This window comes from Ovis aries, chromosome 19, assembly GCF_016772045.2.
Source record: "Ovis aries strain OAR_USU_Benz2616 breed Rambouillet chromosome 19, ARS-UI_Ramb_v3.0, whole genome shotgun sequence".
NCBI lineage: Eukaryota > Metazoa > Chordata > Mammalia > Artiodactyla > Bovidae > Ovis > Ovis aries.
In genome coordinates, this window is record NC_056072.1 from 15,098,657 (window position 1) to 15,115,158 (window position 16,502).

General features: G+C 50.3%; 1 long non-coding RNA gene across 1 annotated transcript in view; it reads left to right on the forward strand.

Annotated features, from left to right (window-relative positions):
• LOC105603397 (uncharacterized) overlaps positions 1-16,502 on the forward strand; it is a 65,922-nt gene that overhangs the window by 17,652 nt on the left and 31,768 nt on the right. Inside the window, exons 3-6 of the long non-coding RNA XR_009597390.1 lie at positions 1,046-1,192; positions 5,953-6,128; positions 6,303-6,530; positions 8,367-15,086. This is a non-coding gene — a long non-coding RNA (uncharacterized LOC105603397). The remainder of the gene's footprint in view (positions 1-1,045; positions 1,193-5,952; positions 6,129-6,302; positions 6,531-8,366; positions 15,087-16,502) is intronic.

Consider the following 16,502-nt stretch of genomic DNA (forward strand, 5'->3'; position numbering starts at 1 on the left):
ACTATAGTAAGTGAGGGGTAAAGCAGATTATAATTCATTATCAGTTCAATTCAGCCACTCAGTCGTGTCTGACTCTGTGACCCCATGGACTGCATGCAGCATGCCAGGCCTCCCTGTCCATCACCAACTCCCAGAGCTTGCTCAAACTCATGTCCATCGAGTCAGTGATGCCATCCAGCCATCTCATCCTCTGTCGTCCCCTTCTCCTCCTGCCTTCAATCTTGCCCAGCATCAGGGTCTTTTCCAATGTGTCAGCTGTTCGCATCAGGGGGCCAAAGTACTGGAGTTTCAGCTTCAGCATCAGTCCTCCCAATGAATATTCAGGACTGATTTCCTTTAGGATGGACTGGTTTGATCTCCTTGCAGTCCAAGGGACTCTTTAAGAGTCTTCTCCAACACCACAGTTCAAAAGCATCAATTCTTTGGCATTCCGCTTTCTTTATGGTCCAACTCTCACATCCAAATGTGATTACTAGAAAAACCACAGCTATGACTAGACGAACCTTTGTTGACAAAGTAATGTCTCTGCTTTTTAATATGCTGTCTAGATTGGTCATTAGTTTTTCTTCCAAGGAGCGAGCATGATCTCAGTATTATAGAAATAAATGAAGAGTGTGTGTACAGAAAATAAAATTTGGAAAGATATATTTTGAGAGAGTGATTTTCACTGAGTACTGCATAATAAGCTATTCTTTTTCAAATCTGTATTTAATCTTTGAAAAAGTGATACAATCACATGACATAAAAATCAAAAGCTCTGAAGGACTAGTGAACAATCTCCTCCAAGCCACCCCATTCCCCTCCTAGAGAGCAACTCATGTTGGCTGAGCATCCCTTGGGAGAATTTGACACAAGTGGAGGGTGCTTTCATTGTGTCCAGCACCTTAATTTTCTTGTGCAACTATGAATCTTGTCCCTACGGAGGTGTAACAAAAGTCCTCAATCTTTTTTTAATGGCTAAACAGCTCTTCATTCTCTAGATGTATCATTTGAAAGACTTTTTTGTTCATGTACTTCCTCATTTTTTTTTTTTTTTTGCATTTAGCAGATATTTTACTTGTAATCAGAAAGAGATCAAGCTATTTCTCCAAAAGAAGTACCTGCGGTGAGGATTCAGATCTAAGAAGAGTGAGCCCCCAGGAGGGTGGGCAGGTTGCATGAGGAGCCCGGGAAACCCTGGACATGAAAGCAGGTCAGTGAGAGAGAGGGGCGTGCCCTGCACCATTGGGCAGGGACCTGGGAGAGATGCTCTAACCGAGAAGGGAGTCCAGGCAGCATTTAAGAATAAAATGCCTCGTCCTTTTTTCCCTTTTAATCTCTCCAACCCAGACTTCTCGGTACCGCGTGTGGTAAAGAATCTGCTTGCCCATGCAGGAGACATAAGAAATGTAGGTTTGGTCCCTGGATGGTGAAGATCCCCTGGAGGAGGGCAAAGCAACCCACTCTAGTATTCTTGCCTGGGAAATCCCATGGACAGAGGAGCCTGGTGGGCTAGTCCATGGGGCTGCAGAGAGCTGGACATGACTGAGCGACTGAGCAGCAATTTCCCCAAATATGAGGAGAATTTGAGATTTAGTGGGGAGGTGGAGCCCAAATTCATTTCCCAAGGGCTGCTCCGACTTCCTGCTCACTCACAATCTTTCCTGCTCTCCAGTCCAGCTGGGACTAAAGAGGACTTGCTGCCCTGCCCGCAGTGCTGGGTGCCCTGGGAGCCTTCTGGGAACCTCACTGTTCAGTCCTTCTGGAGCCTCTCAGGGCATTTAACCTACACTCTGCAGAAGTTCCGGAAGCCGCTTGGTTTTGCTTTCGCTCCCAGCCCACTCCTGCTCCTGGCCTCGCTGTCTGACCTTGAACACGTTACTCCAGTCCTTCTGTGCCTTCCCTGCTTTGCTGTCTCACCAGCAGGAAGTCAAGGGCCATATGTAGCCATCATCACTGGCGTCCTAGCACTGAGGCAGGGCAGCCTGTGTTAGCTGCACACTGCCCTCTGGGGAGCAGAGGGAAGGGCCGGTTGATGGGAGCAGGGGATGGGGCAGGAAGGGCCCCTTTGGTGAGTGAACCCTTCTCCTTGAGGGACTCTCCCATACCCTAGGACCTTCTTGCCCTCTATTTATTCAACCTCTGGAAGGCATTTCCTGCTGGCTCTACCTGCCTCCACCCAGGCCCTTTCCAGCTTGGTGGCCACCAGCCCTTCTGTGCGTGGGGCCAGGAAAGAGGGAGAAAGGAAGAGATTCTTACAGTGATGATTCTTAGTGCAAAGGCCAGCTCCCAGTCAAGTCCATACCCTGTGCCTTGTTAGTTTGCTGCTTACTGAATAAAAAAAAAAAAAAAAAAAAAAAAGCCCAGCAGTCTTCATGGTTGTCCTACAGCTTTCCTGTTATTTCTTCACATGAACTCTCCCCTGCCGTGCCCCTCCATTGGCCTCAGTTCCAATCTGCCAGACTCTTGCCTCCCTGACCTCTCAGGGTGCTGACCCTGGCTGACCTCTGCCCTGGGGCTGCCCTGAAGGAACTGTGATTGTAACAGGTTCATACTTCTTTCTTTGCCACTGAATTGGTTTCTTCCTGACACCCCACAACCCTGACCCGGGCCATTGCACCCCTGGGCCAGTGACTCCAGAGGTTTCTCGCAAGAGCCTCCTCCAGCCCTCCATCTGGTCTGGGCACAAACACTCGGTTCCTGGAATCCTGACCTGGACTGGCGTGTGGCCAAGGGCGGGGCTCAGCCTGCCTCCCTGGAGCAGGTTTGCTGGGGATTTCTGATTAATAAGTTGTCAAATAGAAAAGGAGTCATAGGACCCAACGTCCCAGCTGAGGAAGAAATTACATTTCTGGAAGTTGGCCCAGAATAAGGACCAGATATTCTCTTCTGCAGGAGCTTACACTTGACTGTGCTCAGAGGAGGAATTGTCTCATAGAGATTTCAGTCTGGAGCTAGAGGCAAGGACTTGGGACCCATCCTGCAGATGAAAGCAACCCCACAGATGCACTGGGATTTTCACTCGAGTGTCTGTAGGGGCTTTCTAAACAGCAGTGAATCTTCACGGACCCCTTCACAGGGAGGCAGGTAGGAAGGAGGCTTCTCTCTTTGGAGATGGAGGTGCCAAGCTGGGAGGTGATTTATCTGAGAGCGTGAAATGCCAGTGACCAACAAGGGAATGCGTTTTCAAGCATCCAGTTGAACCCATAGTTCTTTGATCCTGACAGACTACTTATTTGAAACAATGCTGACTAACAGCATTTATCAAGCACCTTTTATAGGCTGGACTCTGGTGAAGATGTTTTTTGCAATTCATCCTCACAGTGTTCTTAAATGCCAGTACCATGATCATGCCCATTTTACAGATGAGGAAACTGAGGTTCAGAGAAGTTCCCTATCTCACTCAGGTTACACATCTGGCAAGTGAAGGAACTATGATTGTAACCTAGCTCTCTCTCTGCCAAAGGTGGTGCCTTTCTCTCTGTTTCACTCCTTAGTCTATCTAGTAAGCAGTTTTAACTACATTATCAGCAACCTCAAAAAATGTTCCTACTCTTTGATCCAGCTAACCCACTTCTGACAACCATTGTCATGAAATAATTCTAAGTGCAAAATAAGTGTCTTAGGGTTCAACATGGCTAAGCACACACTGGTGTGTACCCCTGTTCTTCCCTAAATCCCACTGAAACGGCGAAAGAAATTCAGAAATAAAGATTGCTTGGGGTTGTGGGCAGTCAGGAGGAGGAGGGGGGATCAATGTCCAGAAGATTAAGGAATTTCCAGGGAACAAAAGACAAATATAAGAACAGATCAGTGAAGAAATGAAAACAAAGCTGTAATGGTTAAACGCATAATTGTTTGCAGAGTGAATGCTCCCGGCAGAATTCCAGAGCAGAGGCAATGTGGCCACGGAAGCGTGAGCTAGAGGTGGACTGGAGAGCGGCGAGTGGTTCCTTTCCGCTGTCCACTTTCTGCTCCCTGCACACAGTCACCCGAGGCCGGCCCCTGTATCAGCCACTGCTTCCCTGCCAGAGGAATGGGATTCTCACAGGGCTAAGGACGTGCCCCCCAGCCACCAACAGCATTCAGCCCAGAAGCTCAGCTACTGTATTAACAGCTATGTAAGAACTGCCAGATTTTTCAGAAAAGCCAGAGCCTAAGGTTGCTGCATAGAGGCGTGGAGGTCCTCCTGGAGAAAGAAGCCAGGGCAACAAGCAACGGCATCTGTTTCTTTTTCTCTAATGCGTTTTTGCAGAATCCTTTAGCTCAGTCTTCCAGCTTACTAATTTAGTTCTCGGTTATCTATTTAGCATATTTTTTTGAGTTTTTAAAACTTTGTCAGTCATTGTTTTAATCCTCAAGAACTTTTATTGGATCTTTTTCAGAGAGGTTTTATTTAATTTTTTTATTGGAATGTAGCTGCTTTACAATGTTATGTTAGTTTCTGCTGTACAATGAAGTGAATCAGCTACACACATGCCTGTGTGCTTAGTCCCTCAGTCGTGTTCGAGTCTTTGCGATCCCATGGAATGTAGCCCGCCAGGCTCCTCTGTCCATGGGGATTCTCCAGGCAAGTATACTGGAGTGGGTTGCCATGCCCTCCTCCAGGGGATCTTCCCGACCCAGGGATCAAACTCAGGTCTCCTGCATTGCAGGTGGATTCCTTACCATCTGAGCCACCAGGGAAGCCCATATGTATGCATATATCCCCTCTTTTCTGGATTCCCTTCCCATACAGGTCATCACAGAGAATTGAGAAGAGTTCCCTGTGCTGTTCTCAGTAGGTTCTCATTAGTTATCTACTTTATACATAGTATCAATAATGTGTGTAGGTCAATCCCAATCTCCCGATTCATCCCACCCCCACCGCTTCCCCCTTTGGTATCCATATATTTGTTCTCTATGGCTGTATCTCTATTTTTGCTTTGCCCAAAGTTTCACCTAGAGGTTTTATTTTTAAGTGGATGTGATATTTTCTTCCCTCTGGGTTAGTCATTTTTTAATTCCTTAGAGTTTGCGTCTGTTTGGGGTATTCTCTTCTCTTGGAGTCTGTTCTATTTTTGTGCGTCTCTCAGACTCTGGCTTTTCTTTTGTTTTTAATAATGAAATTTTAAAAATAATTGTATGTATTTATTTATGACTGTGCTGGGTCTTCCTTGCTGTGTGGTCCTTCCTCCAGTTGCAGAGAGCGGGGGCTGCTCTTCCTTGCAGGGGACATTGTGGCGGCTTCTCTATTGTGGGGCGTGGGCTCCAGGGTGCTCTGGCTTCAGTAGATGTGGCACCTGGGTTCAGTAGTTGCAGTCCCCAGGCTCCAGAGCACAGGCTCAGTACTTATGGCACACGGGCTTAGTGGCTCCACACCATGTGGAACCTTTCCGGATCAAGGATTGAACCTGTGTCTCCTGCACTGGCAGGCGGATTCTTTACCACTGAGCCACCTGACTTTTCTGATTATTCAAAATATGGTTGTTTTTTTAAAAGGTTGTCATAGGGGAGAGGGAGAGGGTGGGATGATTTGGGAGAATGGCATTCTAACATGTATACTACCATGTAAGAATTGAATCACCAGTCTATGTCTGACGCAGGGTGCAGCATGCTTGGGGCTGGTGCATGGGGATGACCCAGAGAGATGTTGTGGGGAGGGAGGTGGGAGGGGGTTCATGTTTGGGAACGCATGTAAGAATTAAAGATTTTAAAATTAAAAAAATAAATAAATAAAAATAAAATAAAATAAAATTTAAAAAAAAAAAAGGTTGTCATAGGTCTTTCTGTATTTGAGGACTAGTCTCCCCAACGTGGTCACCACCAGCCACATGTACGTTACTGAGTGTGTGCGAAGCGGTTAGTCTGCATTGAGAAGCACTGTGTCAAACACACGCAGAGTTTAAAATGTCTCGCTGGGGTTCCCTGGTGGCTCGTTGGTGAGGAGTCCACCTGCCAGCACAGGAGATGTGTGTTCGATCCCTGGTCCAGGAGAACCCCACATGCCGCGGAGCAACTGAGCCTGTGTGCACGAGTGCTGAGGCCGTGCTCTGCAACGAGAGAGGCCGCCGCAGTGAGAAGCCGTGCACACAACTGGAGAGGAGCTCCTGCGCGCCACAGCTCGAGAGAAGTCCGCACAGCGGCAAAGCCCCAGCGCAGCCAAAAAGGTACAAATAAATAATGTTTCAAATGTCTTTTTATTTACCTGGATTAAAACAGCTCATTCATAACTTTATATTAAATGAACACTGAACTGATAATATTTTGGATATGTTGGGTTAGATAGAGAATATTGAAATTAATCTCACTTGTTTCTTTTCATTTTTCTTTCTTAAATGTAGCTACCAGAAAATGTAACATTTTATCTAGGGCTCATATTCTATTTCTACTGGATGGCGCTTAGTCAGTAGAGAGAAAACAGCCCTTTGGTTTGAAAGAACAAGGACCGAGATCTGGAGGAGACTTTGAAGCAAACGGGAGCTCTTTTCTGGATTTCCTTTCCATATAGGAAGGAAATCTGCTTCGTGTTGGAAAGGAGGAGGGAAAGTAACACACGAGGATGGGGACAGGTGAGTGTAGCCTGGAGCTGGGTCTCAGGGGACAGAGGGAACGGAGAGAGGATGAGAGGGAGGCCCAGGAACAGGCAGGAGCCAGAGACCAGGGAGACAGATGGCCAGGCAGGGACGACCCGAGCCCCTGGGGCAGGGTCGGCAGTAAGTTTTGCCAGTGGTGAAGTGAGGTCGATAAATTTTAAATGGGTATTTTTTAAAAATTAAAAAGAATCTTTATTTTATATTAGAGTATAGTTGATTAACAACCTTGTATTAATTTCAGCTGTACAGCAAAGTGATTCAGTTATACATATACACATATCTTTTCTTTTTTTCAAATTCTTGTCCCATGTAGCTCATTACAGAGTATTGAGCAGAGTTCCCTGTGCTATACAGTCGGTCCTTGTTGGTTATCACATGGATTCTTGATCTGTGCTGTCTGTCATACCCCTCTGCTGTCCCCGCACCCCAAGGACAGGCTGTGGGTGGGGGATGCTGTGTCCCCACTCGGGCAGCAGGCTGGGTGAGGACAATGAAAGCCCGAGGTGAGGAGGGAAGGCGAGGAGCGAGGGCGCCAGCTGAGGGGCCAGGCAAGCGCCAGGACGATGTGACAGGCACCCAGAAATCCTTGGAAGGATCCCCAGGAGCAGGGGTCCCCAACCTCTGGGCTGTGGACTGGTACCTCCTGTCAGATCAGTGGCTGCATTAGATTATTTATTAGAAATAAATTGCACTAGAAATATAATACACTTGAATCATCCCCAAACCACCCCCTCCCTGGTCCATGGAAAAATTGGCTTCCTTGGCAGTTGGGGAAGGGTTGGGGGCCACCGCCTAGGAGCACTGGACTGCTGGCAGGGAGGTTCACAGCTGAAGGTTCTCATTTGGTTTTGAAGGGAAGGACCACCCCAGCCGGTTGGCCAACCTCACTAGCTTGCCACGTGACATGGGGTGTTTGTAATACCCTGCAGGGTGCTGGGCAGCCGGCAGCAGAAAAGTTTGTTAGCAGCACTGACTGGGAAGGTGAGGAGGTGGGACGGAGCTACGCTAGAAGCTACCTCAGTGAATAGCACGGAGAGATCTCCGGTCTCGGGCTTGACGCCTGCAGGTCCAGGGTCCCCCGCAGTCCCCAGTCCTGGCGAATGGCTCGCTCCTATTGCTCCCCCACCCCCAGAAGACTACACTTTTGTCATCTTTGTCACCAACCCTTCCTCAGCTCTCCAGCTTGACTTTGCCACTTGCTTCCTATGGAGCCCCTGACCGACACTGACATTCACTTCTGTACGCTTAAGTGGAAATGCGCATTTGGATTTACAGACAGGAATCCTGGAAAGGTGCGTGAGAAGCTAGAAAGAGCAGCGAGTGTAGTGGGAGGAATCAGGGAACCCGGACGGGGTGGAGCAAGATATCCCATTGTATCCATGTTATGTTGATTTTGAACCCATGTGGATTATTACCTGTCAGAGAAAATTAAGCTGGAAAGAATCTTCTCTACCCCAGGTTGGATTATTTGGGGGAATTATGGACTGAGATAAAAACATGGAACGTAAGAGTTGTGAGTGTCAGTTGTATTCGGGGACTTAACGAGGACTGTAGCCCAGGACACAGCCTCTCAGGTTGCTCTGAGAAATTCTTCCGGGGGAGTGAGCAGGGAGCACAGCACACGTGTGATTTTGGAGAAGGATACTAGCAATGGAACACGCATCTCAGTAGAAGGCGACTGCGCCTCAGGAGAAACAGACATCTCAGTTAATGAACTTGGTGCTTTTCCAAGTATGGGAGGACATGAGAACTTGGGTTCATAAAATTTTCTCCTGAAAACATCTGTAACTAACTGAAGGCTTGTTCTGCCAGTTTTCCCAGAGCCCAGCGCGCCTCACTCCTGATCTCCGCCCTGCACTCCTCTCGGGCTGTGCTGAAGGTCAGTGACAGCAGGGGCAGGTGACTCAACCCCCATACAGCTGGGTGGCGAGCCACCTGCTTTGGTTGGCAGAATTGGCTCAATCCCGTTTAGGCCTTTCACCAAGGACGCTCCGGATCTTGAGCGAGAGGAGCGACAGCACCGCACCCACCTCTGCCGCAGCCAGGTACCACCTGCCTCTCTCCCTCCTGTCTTGCCAGGGCTCTGGCTTTAGCCACCAGCGTCCTTCCCGGGAGAGATCACAGAACCGAAGCATACAAGTGAAAGACGGCGGGGACCAGCCCCCCAAGCCAGCACTGTGGAGAGACAGCTTCCACCCTGCTTGCTCCAACTTTAACAGGTGCTGTTCAGTCTGTGCTTTTTGCCACTGGAAGTTTCCAAAAGGCCCAGCAAGACCCATTCCTCTGGCTCACTTGCTGTGTGAAACACCCCAGGCATGTGACCAGAGCTTGGAAAATGTCCCCCCACACCCTTCTCTAAGTCTGACCCCAGGGCCTCACCTCCCAGGTGAGGGCGGCAGAGACACGGAGCCCAGAACCACACCCTGGGAGGACCTTAACTGCACGTAGAGAGCTTTGACCTTTGCTATTTCCCATCAGCTCTGTGGACTCTTCAGAGGGACCAGCTGGGAAACAAAACTGCATTCACCGAGCTTGGCACCGGTTCCCTCATTAATCCTCTGAGTCACAGTTACGGGGCAGGGAGGGGCCATGTGCTCTCACAGCCTTTCAGCCACAACAGTGGGTAATGACCTGCTGGCGTCGTGTGTGAGTCATGAGCATAGTGAGGTCTAAGCCCTGTCTCTGGACCTGGATGCAGCATCTCCTCGCCCTCAGCTGGGCACCCATGTCTAGAGGATGCCCTTCCCTCCCTTCACGTGGCTCCCGACTTCCTCTGGGGAGGCAGTTGAAATGGACACACAGATTGGCCCAGCAGCGACGATAAGCGGTGTGACCTCAAGTTCAAAGACAAAGATCTTCCTTCCGCCGCAGGCCCACAACCGCCCAGATGGTTACCCTTTGTCCCCCTTAAGGGGTGGGCACGTCTCCTGGCAGCTCTGGCAAAAGCGAGCACCTGGTCACTTTTGGGACACTTGGGACACTTGGGAAATACTGGGTGAGGGCAGCCCGTGCGTCCCTGAAGCAGTGTCCCTGGGCCTTGCTCAGATGTCCCCTCCCTCCATTCAGGTAGCAGCCAAGGATAGTTCATCAGTCGGCTAAGCCCTGGGCAGAGGCTGGCGAGGGTCCATTTTACTTGGGTAGCAGGGAGTCACAGAGTGTCCCTGGAGGGGCAGGGCCTGTCCATCTCAGAGGCAGATCCAAGGGCAGGAGGGGTCCTCAGCTGAGGCCAAGCTGTGGAGAGAGCTGGAGGGTGGCGGGGGAGGCCCTCCACAAGGACTGAGGACACACGGGGCCCCAGACTCATGCTGAGCTTCGGGTGAAAGCCTTGTCCCCTTGTTCCATCAGCTACCCCATTTACCTTGTGCTAGACTCGTGGCAAAACCGTCTTCACGTGGACTCACAGTTTCCACATGGACATCTGACGCTCAGTGAGGTGAACCGCCCAGAAATGGTTGAGCTGGAATTTGAGCCCTTATCAGCCTGGAGTCTAACTGTCCCCACTTTCCAGAACATTCCCTCAGTTTTAGCCACAAATCTGAATAGGTTTTGGAGAGGGAGGGAGAGAGGAGGAATGAAGAGGGGCAGCTCAGAGGCAGAGAGAAAATGGCAAGGTCCAGGCTCACCGGGAAATCCTGGTCACATCCACAAATGCCATCAGCACAGAAACGGAACTATTTTAATGTCAAGGCCCCATGCACCCCACCCCCCCAATGGCCAGGGTAGAATCAAGGCCCCATGCACCCCACCCCCCTCCTAATGGCCAGGGTAGAATGCATTCTCAGTTGGCCTTTAAATTACACGGTCTTTCAGCAGTTGGAGCCTTAGTGAACCTCTGGGTCTTCCTAAATTAAGCCTTTCAAGAAAATAATGATAATTTCAGGTAACAAAGCCAGTATGCTTCTAGAAGTATATTGTAACTAGAAGTCTCTCTTGACCTCTGAGACTCATACTGTTCTTGCTCACCTGGCCCCTGCTTTTAGTGGACTTGCTGGAAGGAGCTCCAGAGAAGAGGGGATGTCCTGATAAAGTTTGGGCCAGCAAAAGCAGAGGAGGGAGGCAGCCTGAGTGGAAGCTGATGGCCACACGTCTGGCAGTGCCTGCCAAGTCCTCGGAAAGTCGGCCTCCTCGGGCTCTTCTGTGTTCCCTGTGGGCTCCCTCTGCCAGGGGGTCACGGAGCATTCTGGAGCTGTGTCCACTTTGCTGTATAGGACTTGCCTCCCCGCTCCAAAGTTCCCCAGGGAAACTTCCCATGCAAAACAAGCTGAAAATGCCTGTCAGTTGCTGGGACAGTCTCTCCCAGCTCTGCCTTGCTGGGTGACCTTGAGCAGGTTACTTAACTTCCCTCCTGTTTTCTTATCTGGGAGAGGAATACGACACCAACATAACCTACCCCCTAGGGTCGAGTCAGCAGAGTTTACAGATAAGGACTTAGAAAGGACAAGCACCTTTGCCCAAGGTCATGGAGTGTAGTGGTCAGGACTTGAAGGCACCTGGGCCTGCTCCAAGCACTGTTATCCGAGTCAGGCCACACCTCCTCCCAGAAGCCCTTCAGGCCTGAATTTCTATCCCTGACCTCCGCTTACGTTCTTTGGGATTGAAACCAGGGCCACACTTAGTCATGCTCCCCAACCCCCATGTGGGTGGGTGGACCTTTACTGTTGTTCACCAGCAGGTGGTGGGCCCAGCAGGGAGTTTGGCTGGGGAGGTTACAACAAGGAAAGTGAAACGTGAGAACAAAATTAGAAACGGAGTTGGGATGCTTGGGCCCGGGCAGGAAGGGACACATCCCACCAGGAACACCTGTGTTCTCCCTGGCCTTTGAGTCACCTCCTGGGGGACAGGCCCCAGGCATGGCGACAGGGGAGGCAGGCACACGGGGCCAACACGTGGGTGACTGAGCACTGAGCCCAGCCGGTCCTCAGGGATGTGATCTCACTTAATCTCCACAGCAACCCTAGGAGCTGATGATCAGTGTGCGTTTTACAGACCAGGAAGCTGAAGTCCATTAAATAAGCTGCGCAGAACTGGGGAAGATTTAACCCCAGTCTGCTGAGCCCAGAGTCTCTGGGTGGCAGCTGTCCTCAGGGTAGCAGTGACCTGCACCTGCCCAGCCTGGGTTCCTTCCGGTGGCGAAAGTCTCATAACTCTTTGACCCAGAGGCACAGGGAAACTGCAGAGCTAAGGTTCTAGAAGGAGAGGGATTGAAGAGGAAGCAAAGAGGGAGACAGAAAAGGAAGAGAAACAGAAAGAAGTGAGGGAAACAGGGACTTCAAAGCCCTCTCTCTGCAGCCCACTGAGGCAACGCGTGAGAGGCGGCTGGAAGCGACAGCAGACAGCATTGCAACATGCTACCTGCTCGCAAAACAGGAAGACAGACCCATTCGCCAGCCACGGGATCGGCTGCTTTCCCTCATCCTTTCTTTAGGGGCTCAGAGATGGGTGAGCTCCGGAGAGAAACACAAGCAGTGAGGAAGTTTCCCAGATGGTAGGAGACTCGGGCTGGGGGAGAGCAGGCAGCCCAGAGCAGAGCTGGGTCAGGTTTCTTCAGACCCAGGGGGACCTGCAGACGCTGGCCGATGGGGTAAGGCCACGACACATACAGACAGGATGCGGGGCTGGGGCCATCCTCCCCAGGCCTCCATCCTGGGTCCTCTCTGCAGCCCAAAGCTGGGACCCTCGCACCCCACCCCCTCAGGGCCCCCGTACTCCTGGCTGGCTCGCATTCTAGCTGTGACCTTGATTAGACCAACGAAAGACACTGGGATTGCCTTGACCAGCTCCCGCATCCCTCTCAGGTGGAGTAGGAAGGTAGGTAGGTAGTTTTTTGCGGTCCTCAGCAAGTTTACTTTTTTTTTCTGTGTGACTTTATATATCCCCAAAGAGTCTAGAATGCTTACAGGGCTCCCTGGAGGACTGGTCAGGCCTTGGCAGGACCTCACTGCCACCTCGTTGTCCCAGATGGAGACCGGGAAGAGCCAGCCTGAGAGCGAGGTCAGTGGGGGCTATGTGGGTTGAGGGGTTGCTGCTCACATCCATGGGCTGAACTTGGGGGCAGATCCGCTTTTTGCTGGGCAGGAGTCAGGCTTCTCAAGATGTTCCATGGCTGGGAACTCCTAGGTCAAATCTAGGTGGAGCCCCTGGGTGGGGAGGTGGGGGCAGGGGAGGGGGCTGGCCAATGCTGATGGGCAGAGAAACCCCCATCGACAGGGAATTTCACCTAACTCTGCCCAGAACAGAAGGAAAAGCAACTTCAGCAACCAGAGGAGTAAGATAAGAGTGAGCAGTACAACGGGTGGGAAGAACATTCAGGCTCTGTTGCCCCTGGGAAGCCAGGAGGGGGTGTTTAAGGAAACTGCAAATAGATCCCCCCATGCCTTTGTGGATCCCTCCCACCTGGTCTGGCCAGGACCAGGGATAGAACAGGGGAGGGAGGGAGGCGGGGCCTTCAGCCCAGATGCTCTGGGAAGGGACCCTGGGGTCAAAGTGTGGAGATTCCTCCCTGTGAAATAAGGAGGGTTGAAGACCCAGATGTAGGGTCAATCACTGTCAAGAGTCATGATTCTAGAACAGGCCAACATTGGGAGCCTCACCCCTTGGCAGCTTGGGGGCCCTGCCCATCTTTCTGCTCCCAGTGGGCCAGTCACTCTCTCCTGGATGCCTGGGTCATATCCCAGAGGGAGTTCACGTGATTGGCTCAGCTCAGATGACCTTCCCACTTCATGGGTCAGCCACTAGCAATGGGCGAGGCTCCTTTGGGACACCGTTCACCCAGCCATCCCTGGGGATCATTGGCAGGCATCCCAGCTGACGAGGCTGGCCACACTCTGGGAGCTTGCCAAGGCTCAGGCTGGGTCCTCACCACTATCATCTGAGAAAATTGGGGAGCAAGTGGCTTCACGTCCCCAGTGTGGGGTCAGCAACCCCACCATGTCCTCTGGTGGTCCCCCACCGAAGAATCTTTGGCCATGTTGGGAGGACTTTGTTGCTTCTGATGTTTTTCCTGTTTGTCCTCAGTAGAGGTGTATGCAGGTCAGGAAGCAACAGTTAGAACTGGACATGGAAGAACTGACTGGTTCCAAATAGGAAAAGGAGTACGTCAAGCCTGTGTATTGTCACTGTGCTTATTTAACTTATATGCAGAGTACATCATGAGAAACGCTGGACTGGAAGAAACACAAGCTGGAATCAAGACTGCCAGGAGAAATATCAATAACCTCAGATATGCAGATGACACCACCCTTATGGCAGAAAGTGAAGAAGAACTAAAGAGCTTCTTGATGAAAGCGAAAGAGGAGAGTGAAAAAGTTGGCTTCAAGCTCAACATTCAGAAAACGAAGATCATGGCATCTGGTCCCATCACTTCATGGCAAATAGATGGAGAAACAGTGGAAACAGTGGCCGACTTTATTTTGGGGGGCTCCAAAATCACTTCAGATGGTGACTGCAGCCATGAAATTAAAAGATGCTTACTCCTTGGAAGAAAAGTTATGACCAACCTAGACAGCATATTCAAAAGCAGAGACATTACTTTGGTAACAAAGGTCTGTCTTATCAAGGCTACGGTTTTTCCAGTGGTCATGTATGGATGTGAGAGTTGGACTATAAAGAAAGCTGAGCGCCAAAGAATTGATGCTTTTGAATTGTGGTGTTGGGGAAGACTCTTGAGAGTTCCTTGGATTGTAAGGAGATTCAACCAGTCCATTCTAAAGGAAATCAGTCCTGGGTGTTCATTGGAAGGACTGATGTTGAAGCTGAAACTCCAATACTTTCGCCACCTGATGTGAAGAGCTGACTCATTTGAAAAGACCCTGATGCCGGGAAAGACTGAAGGTGAGAGGAGAAGGGGATGACAGAGGATGAGACGGTTAGATGGACATGAGTTTGAGTAAACTCCGGGGGTTGGTGATGGACAGGGAGGCCTGGCGTGCTGCAGTCCATGGGATCTGAAAGAGTCGGACATGACTGAGTGACTGAACTGACTGAACCGAGGTGATAAAGCAGCTTCCCTGGTGGCCCAGGCGGTAAAGAATCCATCTGCAATGCAGGAGACACAGGTTCAGTCCCTGGGTTGGGAAGATCCCCTGAAGAAGGGAATGGCAACCACTCTAGAATTCTTGCCTGGAGAATCTGATGGACAGAGGAACCTGGTGGGCTACACTCCATAAGGTTGCAAAGAGTAGGACACTACTGAGCGACTAACACACACACACACACACAAACACACACAAAATGTGATAAAAATGCCCCTAAGAAACTTCACATGAACAAAAACTGCATTCTAAGACTTTGGGGAAAAAGAAAAAGGACCTGAGATTTATAATAGGCATGCCATTTCTGTGCAATAGGATGGTCCATGGTAGAGATCTTCCAAATAGCTGTGTGTCATTATTCTAGCTGAGATCAGTCACCTGGATGACAAAAGTGATGCAAACCACAGCTCGCCGTGCAAACCTGGAAGCTCACGGTCCATCAGGCTGGGAGGACTGAGAGAATGAATACGCGTGAAGCCCTGAGAGCAGGTCCCGGCATACTGTGAGTAACCGTGTCCTCCTGTTCTACAGCTCGGGGATGAAAGGGGCTCTCCTGGTGTTTTTCCATTCCATCACCTTTCTCTGTTGTCACAGCCCATTCTGCCCATCCTGCGTGGGCAGGTGCCCTGGTCCTCCCCGCCTTCCACCCTGAGCTGAGTTCACTCTCCTTGCTCACAGCCTTCTTCGCCAAGCAGGAGGGACTCAAGCCTGCCAGCCCCCTGCCCCGGGAAGCAGACAAGGACGCTGCTCCATCATGAACTGCGGGAGGTGGGGCAAGTTACCTGACTTGGGTCTCAGTTCCCTCCTCTGTGAATGGAGGCGAAGCATCACCTTCCAGGGGTGATGTGAGGTGCAGTGTCAGGCACCTGAGTGCTGTATAATCCTCTGCTACTTCGATTATGAGTAGTATTATGGTCACAGAACTTTTCTTAGCTTCTCCAGGGACCAGCTCCTCACTGTTGTTGCTACCTACATGACCGCTGTGACCTGGCCCATGTTCATTCATCTGAGTCCACAAATATTTACTGAGTGCTGACTGTGTGCTACACCCTGGGCATATAGGGATGTGAGAGATATTCAATGATCATTTTTTTAAAATTGTAGTTGATTTACAATATTATATTGGGTTCAAGTATGCAGTATAATGACTCAGTATTTTTACAGATTATACTCCATTAAGTGATTAAAAGATAATGGCTATAATTCCCATCAATACACCCTTCTTGCTCATCTGTTTTATACATAGTAGTTCATATCCCTTAATCCCATATCCTTAACGTGCCCCTCCTTCTTCCCTGTCAAGTGGTTTTTAAAAATTTGTTTCTTTGGGATCTTATTGTCTCTACATGGCCGTATTGATGCTGGAACGACGTCTACCCCTTAGCAGGCACTTACCCTGTAACCTTTCTCAGCCAGACCCTTACACTGCCCTGCTCACTGAGCCTGACTCCCTATTTCCAGCTAAGGACGCTGAGGTGCGGAGAGGTCAGGTGACTTGCCCACACTACTGAGCTTTGAATGGGGGCTGTTTTAGGCCTAAGCTCTCTACCACACTCTGGGGGCCTTCTTTTGTAGAGCCCACCTCCCTGTTCTCGGGGGCCAACTTCCCTGGGCACAGTGAGACCCCGACTCAATTCTAGCCCTGAGAAACTGAGAATCCCTCATTAGCATTTGGCCTCAGCCACCAGAAAACCTTTCCTGTGATCGGGAGCATCGGCAGTCCGCTCCTGTCGTGGGCCTGTCTTTGGAGGTGCTGCATGGAAAATATTAGCCTGTGAGCTCAACGACTATTCAGAAATGCCCTCCAAAGAGGCACACACATTCCAGGAATCGTTGAGTGTGAAAACGGCAAATGAGGGTCCAGGTTCCAGGCATGTACTTAGGGACAAAGCAAATGTCACGTGTATCCTTGAGCCCA